Here is a 22831-nt window from a genome sequence, read left to right as displayed (position 1 = left end):
CTGAGAGAGGTCTCCTGGGGCAGGGTGGGAGTGGGGTTGGCCGGATATCCCAAAGCCCATTCATCCAGAGAGGGATGGCCTCTGATCAAGGAATGGGGTGTCTCTGTGGCACATATAAATCAGAGGATGAGGTGGTCACGGTTACCAGATGATCCATAAAACAAGAAGAGTGACAGGGGCCAGGCACAGTGGCTCATGCCTGGAATCCCAACACTTTGGTAGGCCAAGGTGGAAGGATCCCTTGAGGCCAGGAGTTTGAGACCAACCTGGGCAACATAGAAAGACCCTGTCTCTACAAAAAAAAAAAAAAAAAAAAAAAAAAGCTAGCTGGGCATGGTGGCATGTGTCTGTAGTCTACAGGCACTAATTGGGATTCTGAGGCGGGAGGATCACTTGAGCCCAGGAATTGGAGGCTGCGGTGAGCTAGGATCATGCCACTGCACTGCAGCCTGGGTGATTCTACCACTGCACTGCAACCTGCCTCTAAACAAAGAAAAAAAAGAAAAGGAAGAGGGTGACAGGTGATGCCTCAAGCAGGCAGGCCTTGCCCAGATCTTCAGGGCTTACTGAGCTTACCCCGCCCCAGATCCCCACTTGGGCCTGTATGAAAAGCAAGTCAATGGACAGTGGCCAGGGCAGGAGCATCTCCTTCTGGGTTGGGTGCCAAGGCCGTGAGCTCTGCCTGAGAGGAGAGGCCCCTGGGCCCGGTGGCTCTACTCCTGCATCTGTGGCTGGCCTCATAAGGGCCCTTGAGCTCACACAGGCCCCTGCAGCTGGGAGCCCTGCTTGATAACGAGGCACAGCCATGCGATAGGAACTAGGGAGAGACCCTGACGCGCTGACGGGAGCCATCTCCAAGTCAGGCTGTTGGGGAAAGAGGAAAGAGGCAGCCCTGTGTGTGGTGTGAGGTACCTATCTTGGAGAGCACAGATGGGTCTGAAAGCTCTGGGCAACGCCCAGGAAGCTGGCCAGAGGGTGACCACTGGAGAGGGGAATGGAGATTCCTTTTATACTGTCGGAATCTCCTTTTCTCGATTTGTTTTGCATTTTCATCCAATAATGCATGCTGCTCAGATCTGAATGTTTGTGTTCCCTCCAACCCCCAAATTCCTCTGCTGAAATCCTAACCCCCAAGGTGGTGGTATTAGGAGGGAGGAGCTTTGGGAGGTGATGAGATCATCACGGTGGAGCCCTTAGGATGGGATTTAGTGCACTTGTGAATGTGGCCCCAGAGAGCTCCCTCACTCCTCCACCAGACGGGGTCACACAAAAAGAAGCCAGCCCTCAGGGAACAACAAATCTGCCAGCACCTTCACCTTGGACTTCCCAGCCTCCAGAACTGTGAGAAATAAAATTTATGTCATATATTTATCTTTTGCTTATAAGCTACCCAGTTTACAGTACTTTGTTACAGCAGCCTGGATGGACTAAGACACATACAAATAGTTTTTTAAATGTCAGAGTGTTACAAGTAAAACAAAACAAAAAAAAAACCCCAACCACTTCCTACCCCACCCCTTCCCACACCCAACTGCTACACCCAAGAGGTGACAACTTCCTATTCTTTTTAGCTGTTCTGATATTTACCGCTGTTATTTCTCAATAGTCTGCTTATGCTTCTGTTTCATAATCTTTTCATTTCTGGCATTACCTAAATGTCTGAAATCTAACAGGCTACATAGAATAATGATTAAGATGCTGACTTCTGAGCCAGATTACCTGGGTTCAATTCCAGGTGCTGCCACTGACTAGCTGTGCAACCCTGAACAAGTCACTAATCTGTGCCTCAGTTTCCTTATCTATGACATGGAATCGTAGTACCTACACCATAGGGCTCATGTGAGGATTAAAGGAGTTTACACATGTAAGTATTTATTCTGTGCTTGGAACATAATAAACTCTCAATTGAGTGTTGGCACTATTATTATTATTATTACTATTAACTTCCAGGTACGAGAAATGAGGAGTCACACTCTTCTTCCAACTTCATGGTATGGTTGTATTACAACTTTTGGTTAAATCAATATTCATCGTATTATTATCAGTATATAAATATTGTTTACAGCTGAGCCATGTAGTGTACTATGATTAAATTTCCTTTCTAGTTTATTTTTTGCTCTGTTTTTCCCGTATGTAATTATTGCTGTGTCTTTTAATTTCCTAACATGAGTTTTTCCCTTCAAATCACTGACAGAATTGTGACTTTTCTGTCAATATAACCAGTACATAAGGTCACCCATTGATTCCACTTCTGGAGCCTGTTGGCCTCCTCCTCCTCCCCATTATGATGCCTCTTTGAACAGGGGTCTAGCATGGCTAAGGGCCAGCCTGAATGGGCACCCAAATCCTGAGTTCCAAATATCTCTCTCCAGTAAAAGCAATGGGCCGCCCTGACTGTGAGTTGCCTGCATGGCAGAAATCATAATCAAAATAATGGACTCCCATAGGGGTTGAGGCTGAGCTTGGGGCTCACTCTGGAGGAAGGAGAGGGGCTCCCTGGTGTGACATGGGTTTGCTTGGGGTCCATGGCACAGAGAGAGACTTTACAAACAGTTCTACTTCCAGTCTTGAAATTTAAACCTAAAACACTAAGACTAATTTCTAATTTCTGTTGCCCACTAGTTCTGGGCCCTGAACAAGTCACTTAGGTCTGCATGCCTCAGTTTCCCCACTCAGCCATCATGGGTGTTTCAGGATCATCCACTCCCCCAAGTGCTGGCATTGGAGGATTTTGTGATTTGGGGGCTGCCCAGCTCATGTTCCAGGTGGGTAGGGGAAGCATTGGTCCACTGCTGCCTGCCTCTGGGGAGGGGGTCTGTAAGGAAACTTCCAGAAGCTGGGAATGTATGGTTCTTTTGCTATAAGGAGAGGGAGGGGAGGGCAGTCGATGTTGGGGTCCAGGGCTGATGGAAAATACACTCCTCCTGCCTTTCAGCTCTCGGGTGAACTGCAAAGGTATCAATAGAATAACAGAGTGAATCCAAATACAGTAGAAGGAAGGAATAATAGAAAATATTACAAACAATGAAATGGAATATGAAGAAATAGTAGAGAAGATCAATAAAGCAAAAAATGATGATTTTAAAGACTAAAACAGAACATTCACACTTGGCAAACTTGATCAACTACAAAGACAGAAAAACAAAGAGAGAGAGAAATGCAAACAGTATTAGAAATGAAAAATGGGAGCTAAATATAGAGACAATAGAAAATATAAAGATCGAAAGAATAGACCATGAAAAACTTCTTTATGGCAATACACTTGAAAACATATATTCTAATAAACAGGGATGCCCAGTATACATATGATATACACATTCTACACTTGTGGCATGACTAGAAATCAGCATAGAGTCCAGGTTGAGTCTGGCTTCCTAGAATGGAAATTCATTCAATTAATATTTATGGATACATACTGCATACTTTTAATTGTGCTAGTGCTAACTTTTTTTTTTTTTTTTTGAGACAGAGTCTCACTCTGTCACCCAGGCTGGAGTGCAGTGGTGTGATCTTGGCTCACTGCAACCTCAGCCTCCAGGGTTCAAGCGATTCTCCTGCCTCAGCCTCCTGAGTAGCTGGGACTACAGGCATGTGCCACCACGCCTGGCTAATGTTTGTATTTTTAGAAGAGACAGGGTTTCACTATGTTGGTCAGGCTGGTCTTGAACTCCTGACCTCGTGATCCACCCACCTTGGCCTCCCAAAGTGCTGGCATTACAGGCGTGAGCCACCATACCCAGCCTAACATATTTTTATAAATGAGATAGACATTAAACAAATCAGTAAAAGAAATAAGTATTAACAATTGTGGTAAGTGCAGTATAGGAAAAGTGAGAGTGTTTGACAGGGAACCTAATCTTATTAGGGCAAAGGGCAGATCAGCAAAGGTTACTTGAAAAAGTGATATTTAAGCTGTGACCTCAGTGAGTAGAAATAATCCGGGTTAGAAGGTGGTACAGAGTCTAAATACAGAGGAGAAAGAAAGCGATATATGAAAGCAGTCTTGATACGAAGGATCAACCGGGGATCAGAGGGTGCAAAGGTAGAAAGGTGTGTGACTCGGTGTGATCAGAGGGGGGCCCATGGGAACCATGGGGAAAGTGAGCGGCAGAGGGTCCTGTCCCAGAATCCTCTTCTGTGGCCATGGCAGGGCCAGCGTGTGTCGCCCCATAGTGAAGGTGGGCAGGTACGTGTATGTCCTTCCACAGGAGCCTAATGCCAACCTTGGCAGGGTCCCCTGGAGACGGTTTCCTGAAGGCCACCTCAGGAGGCCAGGGCTGGGGCCCATTAGACCTACAGACTCCCAAGGTCCTCCTTTGGTTTTTCACCTGCTGTCTCTTCGTTTCCACTTGACTCAGTTCTGCTCAAGGAAATGTCTCAATTTGTTCAACAAACATTGTTTGAGGACAGTAGAAGATTATATTAGTGTTCAGATGTTTACTGTCCCCCCACCCAGTGGAACAGCGTTCTTCTCCACCCCATGGCCTGGGACTCGACCACAGGACTTGTTTTGCAAAGCCACTGGAAGTGAATGGATGGGACTGAAGCCAAATTGAAATGCACTCGCTCCAACAGGCTTTTCTTCTCCTCCTCTACCATCGCAGGGAGAGCTTCCAGGCCTCCCACCGCCCTTCAGCCCAAGCCCCAGGATGAACACATGCAGAGCCGTTCTGTGGGCCAAGCCCAGGCAGCCTCCATGCCAAAGCAGTCACCCAGTCAAGCCCAGGGGGACCTGCTGAGCCCCCCCCAGCCACCCTGCAGAAATGAGAGTGAGAACAAATGGTTTGAAGCCACTGAGTTTGGGGGTGGTTTGTTCCACAGCAATGGATGACTGACACAAGGGACTACCATGGGTCAAGGTCCCACCCACATAAGCCTTGGGAGTTCACTGGGAAGCAAAGGCAGACCCTCATGAAATGAACAGTCTGGCGAGATGTAGATTAACGAAAAAATCAGACAAGTAAGTGTGAAAATCACCCCCATGACAAGTGCAATGAGGGGGTTCATGGGAGCATGTGCCATAGGAGCAGTGAGCAAGTCAGACCACAGAGAGTCTGTGGCCACAGAAGGTTTTTGGACTCTATTTTAAAAGCGGTGAGTGGGGGTCTGAAATGTGCATTTTGCAAAGATCATTTCTGCTATTGAGTGGGAAACAGATTGGGAGGGGCTGTGAATGCCAGGAGGTGGATGAGGAGGCTCGGCAGTCATCTAGGTGAGAGGCAATGGTGGTACGTGGCTGACAAGGTCAAGATCAAGGTGTGGGCAGGGCTGTGCTCTCTCTGAAGGCTCTAGGGGAGGATTCTTCCTTGCCACTTTCAGCTTCTGATGGTTGTGGGCAATCGTTGGCATTCTTTGGCTTGTAATGCCTCACTCCAATCTCTGTATCTCTTCTCCGTGTTTCCATGTTCAAATCTCCCTCCTCTTATTAAAAGGACACCTGTCATTAGATTAAGGCCTGTCCTAATCCAGTATGGCCTCATCTTAACTTGGTTATGTCTGCAAATACCCTATTTCCAAATAAGGTCGTATTCACAGGTTCCAAGTGGACATGAATTTTGGGGGAACACTCTTCAACCCAGTACAGAGTGGCATGGGGTGGGGGCAGAAGATGTGACAGCGTGGACAGTGTTGGGGGTTACTTGAGGAGGGGAAATGAATGGAATGTGGGAGGGGGCCACCAGTGGGCCATCTGGTGCCCTATTCTTTTCTTGACCACATTCTGACCTTTCTTTCTGGCCACGGAGCCACTCCTTAGAGTCAGCGTCTGCTCATTTCCTTGTTGTGCGGTCAGGCTTGTCCCTGACTTGCACAGATCCTTTATTTGGCTATTGTTCTGCCTATGACCGTCACTGGGGCTGCGAAGGGAGCACCTACCCTTTTCTTTGCCACTTGGTACTCCCGGTGCTCTGGGTTCAGAAGAGTCACTCTCAATCTGACCTGGGCCAACGTGCAACTTGGCTTTTGCATTCAGGGGTTCAAGTCCTGGCCCTACCACTTACTGGCTTGGCGACTCTGGGAGATCTATGTAACCACTTTGTATCTCAGCTTCCCCACCGTAGAGTGGAGATAATCATAGAACCCACCTCATAGAACCCACCTCCTACGAGGGTCACATGAGATAGTCCCTGTACCATACAGAGCACGGTGCCTGGCACATAGCACTCAATAAATTTTAGCTTTGAAAACGTCTATTGTCATTCTATGGGTTTGGATCCCTTAATTATTTCTTCTTCCAAACTGACATCCCCTGAAGAGAAAGATCCAGGACATCCCCACTGAAGCAGCCCTCCCAGAGTCAGCCTCGCTGTTTTCAGCTGGAACGTGCCAAGCTCTGTGCAGAAGGGTGGCAGGACAGACTGGGTGCGGTGCCTCACACTTGTAATCCCAACGCTTTAGGAGGCCCAGGCAGGCAGATCACATGAGCTCAGGAGTTTGAGACCAGCCTGGCCAACATGGTAAAACCCCATCTCTACTAAAAATACAAAATTAGCCAGGCGTGGTGGCGGGTGCCCCTAGCCCCAATTCCTAGGGAGGCTGAGGCAGGGGAATCACTTGCACCCGGGAGGTGGAGGTTGCAGTGAGCCAAGATCATGCCACTGCACTCTAGCCTGGGCAATAGAGGGAGATTCCATCTGAGAAAAAAGAAGGGTGGCAGGACTGACGCTCCAAGCTCCTGGGGGTATTTTTCCAGGAATGAGGCAGAATGGGAGGTGATTCACTCTCATTCTCCAAACTGGTCCTTCATGGGATCAACGCTAACTTTAAAACCCAGCACAGAGCAAGGCATACAACTTACATCCAGTAAATGCTTGCTGAATGAATGAGGCAGTTGATCCTCTGGCTGGGGACAGGGGCATCCTGAGATGAGGATGGAGCAGAGAAGCTGGACCTGTCAGTTTGGCCTCTTTATCAAGGTGTTGACCAAACACAGCAAGCTCTGTGGTGGGGAACAGGAGGGTGAGATGTGTCCCTGACTATTGGAAATCTCTGATCTGTTATTTGAGACAGAAAGGTGAACTTTTCTAGAATATTTATATAGATTCTTAAAATTTGAACTGAAGCCACTGAATACAGGTCTTTCTCCCTCTCTCTCTAAGTTTTTAAAAAAAGACCACAGAGCAAACTTACATAAAATGATTATTTGTTAACACTGTTACCAACTGGAATGATCTCATTTATTGTTTACTATTGGTCTCTCCCACTGAAATGGAAATTCTCTAAGGCCCAGAGCCTGGTCCATATTGTTTATCGCTCTCCAGCATGCAGAATAGCACTGTTCCATATTTATTTATTAGGTTCCTAAATTTTTAATAAAAATAAATACTGAGGGATCAAATAATAAATACTTGGAGGGGATTTTGCTTTGATTGTTTAATGGAGTTTTACTACATTAATACTACTAAAATTAGTTAATTATATTATAATGTATATTCAAGATGTCCCATGGATAAAGATAAACTGAAATACTGTTAAAAGCAACTGGTGAAGATTTAAGATAGGCACCAATATCACAGCCTGCTCACTATTACTTCACTGTGTTTTTGAAGAACTTTGCAATAGTTATTGTCCCAAACCCAAGATCATCTCTTTATTTTTTTTTTTATCAAAGTCATAGGAACTCTTTCCAAGCCTGTTTATCATCTAATGTCTCATTTAAATCTCCCCAAAACTTTGCTCTGAATCTTTTCCTTTATTCGTGATTAACAATGTCTGATAGAGCTATAGTGCAATATCATGCTTTGCCAGCAGGCGTCGCTGTCTGACAATATGTGATCCGGTGTGAGCACTACAATAGTTTATGACCAAATGATCTACAAAATGAATCAATGTACTAAATTAGGGAATATTATGAGATCAAAATTCTGTAAGTAGTTGGCTGTGATGGCTCATGCCTATAATCCCAGTACTTCGGGAGGCCAAGGCAGGAAGGTCACTTGAGCCCAGAAATTCAAGACCAGCCTGGGCAACATGGTAAAACCCTGCCTCTATTTTTTTTTAATTAACATATAAAGCACTCTGCTTCTGTTTTGCATCATGAGATAAGTATACGTCTTATGCTAAGGATGCATAATAGATGTAAATTTTATTAATATGCTCCAGTGTTCTTTATGTTCTGGTGGATCTTGCTACAATTCTGTGTTGTGGATCCCAGGCTTAAAAAAAAAAAAAAAAAAAAAAAAATCTATTATCTTGAAAATTCTCAAAATCCTTGATTTCATTCCAGCACAATTAATTGTGCTCAATTAATGTTTGTTGAATGATTGCACCACCTCCCCAAATTCTGGGGAAATGTGTAGAGCAGTTCCACAGATGAGAACAGGAAATCTCAGAAAGGTTAAATAACTTGCTCAAGGTCACATAGCTGATGAATGGCAGAGCTGGGGGTTGCTTTGGGTTTGTCTATTACCAAATCCTTTGCACATTCGCTCCAGTTGGCAAAAGGGACTTGGAGAAGATGGCAGCCCTTAACACTTGTGAGGGCAGGAGGATTCTGCGCTAAGAGCTCAAGGCTCAGAACCATTGTCAGAAAAAGTAGCTGATGCTAATTCACCATCTAACAGTTTCTCTTCACCATTTCCCGGAGACAGATTAAAGACAGGAGCAAATTGTGCTGATGCAAGTAATAAAATGTGTGTGGGGGTGGGGTGGAGTTGGGGGGGTTGGGGGTGACATCACTGGGAGCTCAGAGCCACCTCCCTCCCGACTCACCCCTGCAGTACACAGATCCTTGAAGAAGTCCTGAGTCACCCTTCAAACTTTTGGATAGTATCTATCAGCTTATGTCACAATGTTGCAAGATTGTGTATCTTTTTTTTTTTTTTTTTTTTAACAAACAATAGTATCAGCATGCTAGGGTGATTCTGGGCCCTTCTGACACATAACCTGGCCTCCAGGATTGCTCAACATTGCCCCATGCCGCAGCAGTCACTGCCGGCTGACCAGCTTTCCATCATCCGGCCAACCTGCCCAGCGACCTGGAGGAGAGGAGGTCCACTCCCCAGGGGTTCTTCTGGGAAATTTAGGTCAGCGGGATCTAATTATTCAACTGGATCAGAGCTGAGATTTCCAGATTAACGCCGAAGGGGGGTGGGGTGGGGGTGCTGAAGACTTTTCATCAGGAACTGTCTTTCAGGGCCTTAAATATCAAAGCTGAGTCTCTAGCTCCAAAGTGCCCCAGTCTGCCCTGGAAGCTTCCCAGATGGTAAGAGGTGAGGCCTGGAGGAGATTCTCTTAGGAAAGCTGACACCACCATGGCCCCAGACCACGTGGCCGTAGCACCAGCCCCATGAGATGACAGTGCCTGGTAGAGGCCACACACACAGTGAATAACCCACCAAACAGGGCTACTCTCCCAAGGAGGAGAAATGAACCCATCAGAGGCAGCTGTGATTTTTCAGCAATGACTGCAGTGGGCTGCACCCCATGGGCCTGTCCCAGAGGCTCTCACCAGTCTCCCAAGTAAACAACAGTTCTCAAACTACAGAGTGGCTGGAGGGGGTCATATGCTCTTTTTTTTTTTTCTTTTTTTTGAGACGGAGTCTTACTCTGTCTCCCAGGCTGGAGTGCAGTGGCTCGATCTCAGCTTACTGCAAGCTCCGCCTCCCGGGTTTACGCCATTCTCCTGCCTCAGCCTCCCGAGTAGCTGGGAAATTTTTTTGTTTGTTTGTTTGTTTTTAAGTAGAGACAGAGTTTCACCATGTTAGCCAGGATGGTCTGGATCTCCTGACCTTGTGATCTGCCTACCTCAGCCTCCCAAAGTGCTGGGATTACAGGCGTGACTCATGCTGTTTTAAAATTATTATTATTACTGTTTTTTTTTTTTGAGATGGAGTCTTGCTCTGTTGCCCAGGCTGGAGTGCACAGGTACAGTGTTGGCTCACTGCAACGTCTACCTCCTAGGTTCAAGAGATTCTCCTGCCTCAGCCTCCCGAGTACCTGGGATCACAGGCACGCACCACCACACCCAGCTAATTTTTGTATTTGCAGTAGAGATGGAGTGTTGCCATGTTGGCCAGGCTGGTCCTGAACTCCTTTTGTGTGTGTGTGTTTGTGTGTGTGTGCGTGTGCGTGTGTGTGTGACGGAGTCTCGCTCTGCCGCCCAGGCTGGAGTGAAGTGGAGCAATCTCGGCTCACTGCAATCTCCGCCTCCTGGGTTCACGCCATTCTCCTGCCTCAACCTCCCAAATAGCTGGGTTTTGCAGGTGCCCGCCACCATGCCCGGCTAATTTTTTATATTTGTAGCAGAGATGGGGTTTCATTGTGTTAGCCAGGATGGTTTTGATCTCCTGACCTCATGATCCACCCGCCTCGACCTCCCAAAGTGCTGGGATTACAGGTGTGAGCCACCGTGCACGGCCAATTATTATTATTATTATTTAATTTTTGTGCTGAGTCTGTGTCTTGCTCTGTTGCCCGGGCTGGTCTTGAACTCTTGGGTTTAAGTGATCTGCCTGCCTCAGCCACCCAAAGTGTGGGGATTAAGGGCGTGAGAGCCACCACATCCAGCCTCAAGTGCTCTTTTAACTGGGAAGCACCCCTAAGCTGCTGGCCATGGCTGCCCACCTGACCAGTCTGGGTTCAGCATTCCTAAACCGCTGGCACCTGGAAAGTCAGAATGCCCACTCAGGCCCGCCCAGCCCAGGGCAGTCGGTTGAGTCTCCGTATTCCTATTCTGAGTTCAAACAAAGCTAAACTAAACTGATTTTCAGCACCGTAAGATGGGAGACATCAAACTTTGTAATCTCACAGTTCAGTTGGGTTCCAAGCTCTGGACAGCTGGCCTCGGGCCAGGTACTGTTTCCTCTTTACAGTGAGGGTGATACTAGTCCCGCCTTCACTGTATTGGGTTATGGTAAAGACCCAATAACTACGGTAGCCCCACTATTTGTTTCGACTTCCCCAGAAAGGCTAACTCCTCACCGTTTTCAATGGACACTACACAGCGAGGGGTGGGGAATGCAAGACAATTTTGCTCTCCAAACAATAATGTCTTTAAAATCTTCCCAGTCCCAAGTGACTGCTCTGCTCGGGGAAGGGGCAGGAAAATTCCTTGGACGAGCTAGAGCCACAGGACAAGTCCTCAGAGGCTGGGACCTGTTCAGGGAGCAGCCCTGCGGATGCCAGGTGCCCGCGCCCTCAGGGTCTCGAGGTCCGAGGCCCCCGTCCCCGTGGACACCGAAACGTGCGGGGCTGAAACAGCGCTGCAGGGGGATCCCTGGACCCCCTGGCGGCCGCCCACCCGTCCCCGCTGGGCACTTCAGAGGAACCCGGCGAGGCCTTGCTCGGGATTACTGGGACAACCCCACTCTCCGCGAAGATTTCTCCTTCTCGTAAGACCCCCGCCCCCACTCCAGCCTCCCGCGGCTGCAACCCAGGCCCTGCGCCACGCGTTTCCCAAAGGCGCCTCCGGAGGGACCAGAGCTTCGGGCTGGCAACACCAAGGCGGTGACTCGGGAGAGGGCGGCGGACTAAGGGGGCGAAGGGGGCGGCAGAGCGAGCGTCGGGCTTACGCGACCCGCGCCCCGCGCCCCCTGCCTTCCATGCAGTGTTGAGTGGTCTGTGCGCCCGAGGCCGGGGGCGGGGCGGGGCGGGGCGGGGCGGGGCGGGGCAGGGACAGGGGACGGCCCCACCCACCGGCGCTTTTCTCTTTTTTTCACTTTAAAGCCGTCGGTTGATTTTCTCCTCCGCACAGAAGTCGCGCTCGGGCAGCCTGCGCGCTCGCAGCAGGAACCAGGCTCCAGGCGCCGGCGCCGGGGCCGCGGGGAGGAGGCGACTTAGCTCCCTGCGGCGGGCGCGGCCCGGGCGCCCGAGCCTCCTCGGCCTCGGAGAGCAGCGGCGGCGGCGGCACCCCGGGCGCGGTAGGCGGCGCGGGGCACCTGGGACCCGATGGGTGGGCGTCCGGCCCGGGCGGGGGGCGCGGGGGCCCGGGCGGGGGCGGACGCGGGGATCGCGGCGCTGGGGGACCGAGTGGGTGGCGCGGGGCTGGGCGCGGGGGAGCGGGTGGGGTACGGGATGGGGACTCGGGGCGCGGCTCCTCCCGCGGTGGCTTCGGGGGCGCCTGCCTCTCCGCGGATCCAGGGAAAGGGGCCCGGGCCCGCTCCTCGCTGCCGCCGCTGCAGGGCAGGGGTCCCGGGGCGAGGCCCGGCGGCGGTCTCAGGGCGCGGGGACCGTCGCGACGAGTTGCGGTCCCGAGGAGGGGCCGGGGCGCTCCGGGGCCGTTGACCCGTCCCCTCCTTAACCCGGGGGCAGCGGGACCCCGCTGGGCTGAGTTAGTTTCGCTTTTCCCGCCAGTCCGAGTCGGGATTGGCGGCGCGGCCCGGTCCCCCGTCAGGGTGCCCCCACCCTCCCGCAGCACCTCCCCCAGGGAGCCTGCCGGGGACACCCGAGCGCCGCCCTCCCCGCCGCCCCGGAGCCGCCGCAGCTTCTCCCAGCAGCGGAGGGAGAGCCGGAGAGTTGTCAGGAAATCGATTAAATCGGAAAAACAAGGGCGGCCTGGGCCCGCGGGAGGACTCGCGGATGGGTCACCGTCCCCGGGCGTGTGCGGGGCTCGTGGCGTCCAGGTTCCGGTGAGGGGTGAGGACGGGACGGGACGGCCCCCAGGGGAGGGTGCGGGTCTGCAGGAAGAGCGGGTGTCTCTGAGAGTGCATCTGCGTGTGTGTTTGTGCGTGTCCTTGTGAATATGTACCTGCGTATGAGTGTATTTGTGTGTTCATGTGTGTATGTCTCTAAGTGCATCTGTGTATGTATGTGTCTTTGAGTGTGTGTCTGAGTGAGTCTGTGTGTCTGTCAATGTGTGCCTGAGACTCTGAGTGACTGTGTGTGTGTCTCTGTGTATTTGGGTGTGCCTCTGTACGTCTGTGTGTGTCTTGAGTGTGTGTGTGTGAGTTGTGTATATGTCTTTGGCTGTGTGTCTCTGCAAGTTTGTGTCTCTGAGTGTGTGTCTGTGCAAATGTGTGTCTCTGTGTCTTTGTGTGTGTGTGTGTCGTTGTGTGTCTTTGTGTGTGTCTCTGTGTGTCTTTGTGTGTCCGTACGTGTGTCTCTGTGAGTGTCTCTGTGTCTGTGTCTCTGAGTGTGTCTGTGTATGTGTGGGTGTCCGAGTGTGTGTCTGTGTGTCTTTGTGAGGGTGTCTGTGTGTGTGTGTCTCTGTGAGTGTGTGTGGGGACCATGCCGGAGGACCTCTGGTTCCTAGGTGCTGCTCCTCGTGGTGATTTCTTTGCTTTGTTCTGGATAGCTGGGCGTGCTGGGCCACAGACACCTCACTAGGCCAGCCCTGCTGGTGCCCCCGAGGAGAGTGCAGGCTCTTCCTCCCTCCATTTCTCTGAAAATGAACTACACAGTTTGGGGGTGAGTTGGCAGGGGCTGCTTCCTGAGTGAGTAATATTTAATTAAACACTCCAGTCTGTAGCATCAGAAACTGGTCATGAGTTGAGTTTTAACAGGTGTTCATGGTAAAAGCGCCATCCCTGGTGACTAAGGTTTGGTGTCCTTGGAAGAATGTTCTTGTTGCGGGGGGCTGGGCCCACAACTTCATTTCTCATTGTGGGGTGTGAGGAAAACAGCAAGCAAGGAAGGGGATGAGGGCCTCTCCCTTCTGCCCTGCCTCCTCCTCAGACCCCCCTCCCAGTGGTGGAAAGCCCTGGGCTAAGCATGAGCGGCACAGGTGGTGGGCTCTCCCCATTGAGGAATTTTGGAGTCAGAGAAGCCCTGTCTTACTGTCTAGGCCAACCTGTCCTTTCCCAGCAGAGGCCCAGAGAGGGTGGTTCACTTACCCAGATTGCACAGCCAGGGCTATGGACCAAGACTCCCCAGTCCTGAAACTGTTGCTGTTGGTTACTGTCCCCAGCACTGAGGTCATGGGCCAGGCACTTCATGTCTCCCCAGCTGTGAAGTGATGGGCTGGATTAGATCATTTAAAGCACTCCTGCTCTCTTACAGCTGCTTTTCTTCTGCAGGGAGCACTTTACCCAGTAGATGGAGTGTGTGTGTGTGTGTGTGTGTGTGTGTGTGTGTGTGTGTGTGTGTGTTTGTGGGTGGGGAGGTGTGGAGTGGACTAAGGCAATCACTTTACAAGTCTTCCTTTTCCAGCCTGGCTACCACCGTAGCAGCAGAGAAAACAAAAGCAGTAGCACATTGGCCCCAGTGGCTCAGACAGCCCCGAGCAGGGAGCAAACCCAGTGCCATGCCGGCTTCAGGGAGGCCAGGCCCTGGGAAGAATCAGTGGGTTTCAGGGCCCTTAGGAAGGAGTGGTCCTGCTGGGGGCCCCGGTGATGTCACTTTGGAGCTGGGTGAGGCCGTTTCTTGGGCTGCTCCAGTAAGGCTGGATCCGCCCTTCAGTGGGTTCCTCTGGGCTGCTGCAAAAAACTCACCCCCTTGGAATCATCACAGATGTTTAATTTCTCCACCAGAGCTGGGGAATGGGGTGGGGTCCCAGCTCGTGGAAGCCAGCGTTGCCCTCCCACCCCCATGGTGTGTGCCGTGCTCCCTTCCTGCACCTGCCCCTCCTCCTGGGTGGATGGAAACTTGCCTGCAGACGCATTTTCAAATTTAGCAAAACCTCTGATTCTCATGGTGTTCATGAGTTCATCTGGGCATTTTGCATCAGTTCTTCTCAAGAAATAGGTTGTGGCTGGTGTGCATGATTCAGTTTATCTTTTTGTTCTGAAAAATTTTATCAGACGAAAGCACAAGGTCAGGTACAGGTGTGCCTCAGTCTGCCCCGGGGTGTGTTACCTTCTCCCCAACCCCCAACACTCGATCAATGAAATTTAGACTCTAAGGCACTTTGATTTTGGACTTTCAATGAGTGCTCTCCCCTCCCCCAGTTATCTGATAACATCTCCCCCAGTCTAAAGTTCCACTGGCAGCCAGGTGCCAGGCTCTGTGCTACAGAGTGCTTTATGGACGTGACTTTGAGTCCTAAGCATAATAATAGTGGGAAATGGTTTCATGGTTTCACAGTGCATGTGAGTGCTGGCTCTGACCTGAGTCCTTGACACGTTGACTCATGGGCTTCCTAAGGACCCTGGGAAGTGGGTTCTGCCTCCATGTCCATTCTCCTGAGGCTTGGAATGGGCAGGTAACTTGGCTAAGGTCTCGCTGCAAGGGAATGGTAGAGCCAAAACTCGAATCCAGATTTGGCACCCAAGTCCTTTGCCAGTGCAGTTTGTCACTTCCACCACCTGAGCCTTTTCTTCAAGAAGTATGTGCTTAGTTTTTAAATGAAATGTTTTGTTATTATGGAAAATATCAAAAATGCCAAAGTTAGAAGCAGAGTATGATGAGCCCCCAGGTTTCCTTACCTTGCATGCACACACATACTCACATATGCACATACATACTTATGCTCGCAGAAGACGCGCACATATGTACACACACATACACAAACATATGCATGCACACTTACATATGCACACACATACATGCACACATACACACACACGCTGGATTATTTTGAAGCGCGTACAAGATGTCAGGTCATCCGTAGCTTCTTCCTAAGAAGCATTTAAAGGAAGCATCAAGTCTCAAAGAGGTTGACTGTTACTTTATGCAGGGCAAGAGTCAGGAGATGTACATCCATTCTGACTTGGACTTGAGGCTCCTTCCTTGCTTGGACAAAGGGAGGATGGCAAAACCCAACAGCTCATTGGGGGATCTGTCCTGCTGCCAACCCCCTGGAACCTTTGGGAAGCTGCCTGTTTGCTTTGTGTTTTAAAAGTTCTGTTCATTGCCCAACGTTAAAAATAAATGAGTCCAGTGGTCATGAGACAGACCACATCAACAACAGGCTTAGGCTCTCGGGGCCTTTCTTGGAGATGGGGAAGAGAATCCGCCAAGGCACAGCCCAGCCTTGCCCGCCATTGAGGTCCAGACCTTGTGCAATGCAGGCATGGGATTTGTGGCAGGGCTGGCTGTCAGGAGATGTGACTGTGAGAATGGTTTGTCAACAACCTCTGCATCTGATCTGAAACTGAGCCTGCCCCTCTTGAATTTACTGCGTAGGCAATGGGTGGAGGAGTCCAAGAGTCTCTGCCACCTTTGGGCATCTCTTGGAAAACTAGGAAGACACTGGGTGATTTGAGCGCAAGATGAAGAAAGTATTAGGATGCAAACCCCACCCTTGAGAAATGACTGCTGAGTAGGAATATAGGATTCCAGGGTTGGAAAAACCTACCTGTGACAAGGGCTTGACAGGTGCCCCAGTTGTGAACACCCCTTGCCAGACAGTCTGAGTGTGGCCGATCTGGTCACACCCTTTCCAAGGTCAGAGTGAGGAGCTGCACTCCACTCCAAGAGAACCACTTGAGTTTTCTAACTGATACAAGCAGACACCAAGGGAGCGTGTGTGGGAGTGGATATCAGGATGTGGAACCAACATAAAGTTGGATCCGGCTGAATTTATGGATATAGGCCCACTAAGCAGAGATTCTGCACTTTATGTTGTAGCTCAGGGAGTTAAGAAGAGATCCATTTGGTTGGCTGACTGGAACATGGATCAAAGAATGACCTGCTGTGAGTGAGTTCGAGTTGCTGGGTCTCCTTTGGTTTAATGTAGAGGTAGGGATTCATAGGCTTAGGTTTCATGTAGAGTTAGGGATTCAAAGACTTAAGGACATTGGAATGCTGGAGTGGATCTGTCACTTAAAAGCTACTCACCCACACTGGGAAGATTCAGAAGACAGATCTTTCACCAATACGTTGAGAGAGAGATTTGTGAGGGGCCCCAGCATCCCTGAAGAGCTCTGTGATCCAGCCCTTACAGTACAGTCACTCAAATGGAAAACTTAAATGCAACGGGAGTAATTGCATTTGGAGTGCAGGGGCCAAGTGGCAGTACTCAGCCATCCAAGGCAAGGTCAGTGTGGTTACCTAATGGACTGCAGAGGCAAAGCTGCAATCAGAATAGTCTGACTTGTGTGGATCTATGGCATTGGATAGTTAATCGTGGTGTTCTTAGAAGTGAAATAGACAGGAAACCTATGAAATTCTTACTTGATCTTATAAGTTACTTGATTCTTTGAAGTTTTCTATATAAGCAGAAACTTACAGGTCAAATGAAAAAGAAGTCTTGGGCCGGGCGTGGTGGCTCACGCCTGTAATCCCAGCACTTTGGGAGGCCGAGACGGGTGGATCACGAGATCAGGAGATCGAGACCATCCTGGCTAACACGGTGAAACCCTGTCTCTACTAAAAAATTCAAAAAACTAGCCGGGCAAGGTGGCAGGCGCCTGTAGTCCCAGCTACTTGGGAGGCTGAGGCAGGAGAATGGCGTGAACCCGGGAGGCGGAGCTTGCAGTGAGCCACTGCACTCCAGCCTGGGGGACAGAGCGAGACTCTGTCTTGGAAAAAAAAGAAAAAAGAAAAGAAGTCTTAACTTGAATAATTGAAACAGAAAAATAATTAAAACAGAAAATCATAGCCCTCAATCAGCTTCCCAGGCTTGAGCCAGTTTACACAATTAAGCCCCCCTGAATGAATGAATGAATGAATGAATAAACGAATGAATTGGAGGCTGGGTCCCTTTGAAGAAGGACCTCAGTACACTACAGCAAGTGTATGCTATTAGTCTTCCTCCTAGCCTTCCCCCAAAGGGACCTGTGGCCTTTTACCAGGGTGAATATGCATTGAGGAAAGGGAAATAATTAGACTTTTCAGGGATAACTGGACGCTGAACTAATACTGATTCCAGGAAACCGAAAACATCACTGCGGCCCGCCAGTCAGAGAACGGTCTTATGGAGGTCAGGTGATCAATGGAGTTTTAGCTTCGGTCCAACTTGTGGTGTCTCCAGTGGATCCCTGAACCCATCCTGGGGTTATTTCCTGGTTCCAGGTTTGTAATTGACATACTGAGCACCTAGCAGAATCCCCACACTGGTTCCGTAACTTGTGCAGTGAGGGCTATTATGGTGGGAAAGGTCAAAGGGAAACCATGAGCGTTGCCTCTGCCTAGGAAAATAGTACATCAAAAGCAGCATTGCGTCCCTAGTGGAGCTGCAGAGATTAACGCCACCATCAAGGACTTGGAGGATGAGGGCGGTGGTGACCCCCACCACACCCCCATTCAGCTCTCCGATTGGGCCGGCGCAGAAGACAGACGGACTTTGGAAACTGATAGTGGATTATTGTAAACTTAACCAAGTGGTGACTCCAAAAATTCACATATCTCTGGTCCCTGGTACTGCATGCAGCTGTTGATATGGCAAATGCCTTTCTCTTTATACCTGTCCATAAGGCCCACCAGAAGCAGTTTGCTTCCAGCTGATCAGGCCAGCAGTGCCCCTTGACGGTCTTGGCTCATGGGTATATCAGCTCTCCAGCCCTGTGTCACAGTTTACTTCACAGTCATCTTGATCACCTTTCCCTTCCACAGATATGCTAGGGCTGGACACAGTGGCTCACTCCTGTAATCCTAGCACTTTTAGCACTTCAGGAGGCTGAGGCAGGAGGATCGCTTGAGCTCAGGAGTTTGAGACCAGCCTGGGCAACATAGTGAGACATCATCTCTATAATTTTTAAATTTTTTTTTTATTTTTTATTTTAGACAGAGTCTCGCTTGATCTTGGTTCACTGCATCCTCTGCCTCCTGGACTTAAGTGATTATCTTGCTTCAGCCTCTCGAGTAGCTGGGACTACAAGTGCGCACCACCACTCCCAGTCAATTTTTTTTTTTTTAAGTAGAGATGGGGTTTCACCATCCCTACAAAAAAACTTTTAAAAAAATTACCCAGACATGATGGTGCATGCCTGTGGTCCCAGCTACTTGGGTGGCTGAGATGGGAGGATCACTTTAGCCTAGGAGGTCAAGACTTGCAGTGAGCAGTGATTGTGCTACTTTACTCCAAGCTGGGCAATAGAGTGAGACCCTGTCTCAAAAAAAAAAAAAAAAGGTATCTTGCTGGTTCATTGCATTGATGTCATTATGCTTGATTGGACCTAGTGAGCAAGAAGTAGCAACCACTCTGGACTGATTGGTAGGACATATACATGTCAAGTGATGGGAAAGAAATTCAACAGAAATTTGGGGGCCTTCTCCCTTAGTGAAATTTCTTGGGGGCCAGTGATGTCAGGCCTGTGAAGGTATCCCCTCTAAGGTGAAGAATAAGTTGTTACAGCTTTCCTCCTACAACCAAGAAAGAGGCACAATGCCTAGTGGGCCTATTTGGGTTTTGGAGGCAACACATTCCTCATTTGGGTGTGTTACTCCAGCCCATTTGCTAAGTCACTCTAACGTGTCTAGTTTTGAACGGGGCCCGTCGCAGAAGACTGCAACAGGTCCAGGCTGCTGTGCAGCCTGCTTTGCCACTTGGACCACCAGCGGATCCAGTGGTACTTGAGGTCAGTGGCAGACGGGGAGGCTGCTTAAAGCCTTTGGCAGGCCCCTGTAGATGAATCGCAGTACAGGCCTTGGGATTTTAGAGCAAGGCCCTGCCGTCATCTGCAAATAACTTCATGCCTTTTGAGAGACAGCTCTTGGCCTAATACTGGGCCCTAGTAGAAACTTAACGTTTGACCATCAGCCACGAAGTTGCCATGTGACCTGAGCTGCCCATCATGAAATGGGTGTTGTCTATGATCTGACCCACCAAACCGTACATTGGGCATGTACGGCAGAACGCTCCTGTCAGGTGGAAGTGGTATATATGGGATCAGGTCTCAGCAGGTCCTGAAGGCACAAGTAAGTGACATAAGGAAGTGGTCCAAAGGCCCATGGTTCTTACTTTGCCCACTGCCTTCTCTCTCCAGCCTGTACCTGTGGTCTCCTGGGGAGTTCCCTATGATCAGTTGACAGTGGAAGTGAAGACTCAGCCTGGTTTACAGATGGCTACAGATGACTCTTACTATATGTAGGCACCACCCAAAAGTGGACAGCTGCAGCACTATAGCCCCTTGCTGGGACGTCTCTGAAGGACAGGGGTGAAGGGAAATCCTCCCAGGCAGAGATTCAGGCAGTGCACCTGCTTGTACACCTTGCTTGGAAGGAGAGATGGCCAGATGAGTGATTATATACTGATTCATGGGCTGTGCCTGATGATTTGGCTGGATGGTCAGGGACTTGGGGACTTGGAAAGAATATGATTGGAAGATTGGTGACAAAGAAATCTGGGGGCCTGACATAGTGGCTCACACCTGTAATCCCAGCACTTTGGCAGGCCAAGGTGGGAGGATTGCTTGAGCCCAAGGAATTCGAGACCAGCCTGGACAACGTAGTGAGACTCCCCGTCCCCCATCTCTAAAAAAAAAATTAAAAATTAGCTGGGCATGGTAGCTCATGCCTGCAGTCCCAGCTACTTGGGAGGCTGAGGTGGGAGGATCACTTGAGCCTAGGAGGTTGAGGCTTCAGTGAGCTGTGATTGCTCCGGCCTAGGCAACAGAATGAGACCCTGTATCGAAAAACCCAACCAAACAAAAAAGAAATTGGGGGAATATGTATGTGGATAGACCTCCTGAGTGGGGAGAGGACATGAGGTATGTGGGTAGGATGACCTAGGTGGATTCTAGTCAGCCTCTTTCCTTAGCCACCCCTGTCATCGCCTGATGGGCTCAGGGACAAAGTGGTCATGGTGGCAGAGATGGAGGTGATGCGTGGGCTCAGCAACATGGACTGCCCACTCACCAAAGCCGACCTGGCTGTGGCTACCACTGGGTGCCAGTCTGCCAGCAGCGGAGACTAACACTGAGCTCCAATATGGCCCCATTTGCCAGGATGATCGCTGCACCTGGTCGAAGGCACATTGGACCACTTCTGTTTTGGAAGGGGCAGCATTTTGTCCTTACTGGAACTGGCACTTATTCTGGATACAGATTCGTCTTCCCTGCACATAGTGCTTCTGCCAAAGTCACCATCCATTGATCCACAGAACACCATACCCACTGTCATGCTGTCCACATAGCACTGTTTCCAAGGAACTCACTTCACAACCAAAGAAGTGTGGCAATGGGCTCATGTGCATGGAATTGGCGGGTGAGCACGAGCCCACTGGTTTCACCTATCACGCTAAGTGGAACTATGACCTTGTTATTGCCTTTATTTGGAAATTAAGTATGACTTAAGATGCCAGTGGGTGCCTATGGGTGCCAGTTGATAAGGGGTAGACCTGTGATGATTGATTTTGGATGTCAACTTGACTAGATTAAGGAATACCCAGATAGATGGTAAAGCATTGATTATTCTCTATGCTTCAGTACACACTGAGCCTGTCCCTTTTCTGCTGACAGGGAAACCCAGTGGTTTGACATTATGTAGAATGATCGGGCTGCCCCAGATGTGTCTGTGAGGGTTTTTTTGGAGGACACTGGCAATTGAGTCACTCAACTGGGTGGAGAGGATCTGCCCTCCATGTGGGCAGGCACCATCCAGTCAGCAGGGGGCCTGGATGAAACAAAAGGCTGGAGGAAGGGCGAATCCCGGCTCTCTGTCCCAGAGCTGGGACGCTCTTCTCCTGCGCTTGGATGTCAGAACTCCAGGTTTTCTGGCCTAGACTCTGGGACTTGTACAAGTGGTCCCCGGAGTCTTTGACCTGGGACTGGGAATGACCGTGTTTCCCACCATCCCGAAGCAGCTGACTTGAAAGAAGGGCAGTAGAGTCTTTTGAAGTTGCAATTACAACGCCAGCTAGGTGACAGTACTTTGTAGGGCTGGGGCAGGGGTCTTCAAAAGGCTGTATGTACTCTGTATCAGCATCCAATATATGGTGCTGGTTTCTACCATAGCCAGGGTTCATGGGTCCAGGAATCAAGGGGAGGAAATGGGAGTGGCACCGTGCATCATATCCCCTAGGGACCCACTAGCGAAATTTTTACTTCCTGTTCCTGTGACTTTATGCTCTGCTGGCTTGGAGGTCTTCGTTCCAGAGGGAGGAATGCTCCTCCCAGGAGACACAACAGTGATTCCATTGAACTGGGGGTAAGGCTGCCACCTGGCCACTTTGGGCTCCATGTGCCTCTGGGTCAGTAGGCTGAGAGGGGAGTGATAGTGTTGGCTGTGGAAATTGATCTGGACTACCAAGGGGAAATTAATGTGGACCGCTCCACAATGGAGGTAAGGAAGAGTGTGTCTGGAGTACAGGATACTCCCTAGGGCATCTCTTAGTATTACCATGCCCCGTGATTAAGTCAATGGGAAATTACAAGGATACAATCCAGGCAGGACTGTGAATGACTCAGACCCTTCAGGAATGAATGTTTGGGTCACTCTGCCACTTAAAGAACCACAGCCAGCTGAGGTGCTTGTTGTAGACGAAAGGAACACAGAACAGGACAGAGGGAGGTAATTAAAATAAATACCAGCTCCAACCACGTGACCAGTTACAGAAACAAGGGCAGAATTGCCGGGAGTACTTCCTCCCTATTTTGTTCAGAATACGGTTGTATGCATTTACTTGTATATTAGGCAAATATCAGTTTTCTTTCCTCTCTTACTTCTTATTCTTAGAACATGTGTTGAGTCTATAGCAGTATTTAGGTATTAATTTTACATCATAGTATTTAAGTTATTGAGTATCAGAGGAGAGAGGAGTGAATGGCACTGAAGGACTGTACCCCCTCTCTGGAGAAGGGATTGATGCGTCTTTGGTATGTAGCATAGTAGTGTCATGATAGGTGGAACTATGACCTTGATATTGTCCTTGGAGATTAAGTATGGTTTAAGGAGATGCCAATGGGTGCCAGTTGCTAAGGGGTGAACCTGTGATGATTGATTTCAGATATCAACTTGACTAGATTAAGGAATACCTGGATAGATGGTAAAGCATTGATTATTCTCAATGCTTCAGTATACACTGAGCCAGTCCCTTTTCTGCAGAAAGGGAAACCCAGTGGTTTGGCATTGTGTA

The 22831-nt window shown here is 49.7% G+C and overlaps 1 protein-coding gene across 2 annotated transcripts in view; it reads left to right on the top strand.

Moving 5' to 3' along the window:
* Positions 1 to 11702: 11702 nt before the first annotated feature.
* LOC105479077 (splA/ryanodine receptor domain and SOCS box containing 1) overlaps positions 11703 to 22831 on the top strand; it is a 75045-nt gene continuing 63916 nt past the window's right edge. The window contains exon 1 of one of the 2 annotated variants that reach the window (XM_011736892.3): positions 11703 to 11858. The gene's annotated coding sequence lies outside the window, so the exon portion shown is untranslated. Of the gene's footprint in view, positions 11859 to 12240; positions 12567 to 22831 lie in introns of those variants that run through there. The other variant, XM_011736899.3, reaches the window with a different exon arrangement.

This window comes from Macaca nemestrina, chromosome 1 (assembly GCF_043159975.1).
Source record: "Macaca nemestrina isolate mMacNem1 chromosome 1, mMacNem.hap1, whole genome shotgun sequence".
NCBI lineage: Eukaryota > Metazoa > Chordata > Mammalia > Primates > Cercopithecidae > Macaca > Macaca nemestrina.
This window is presented reverse-complemented; position numbering and strand designations above follow the sequence as displayed.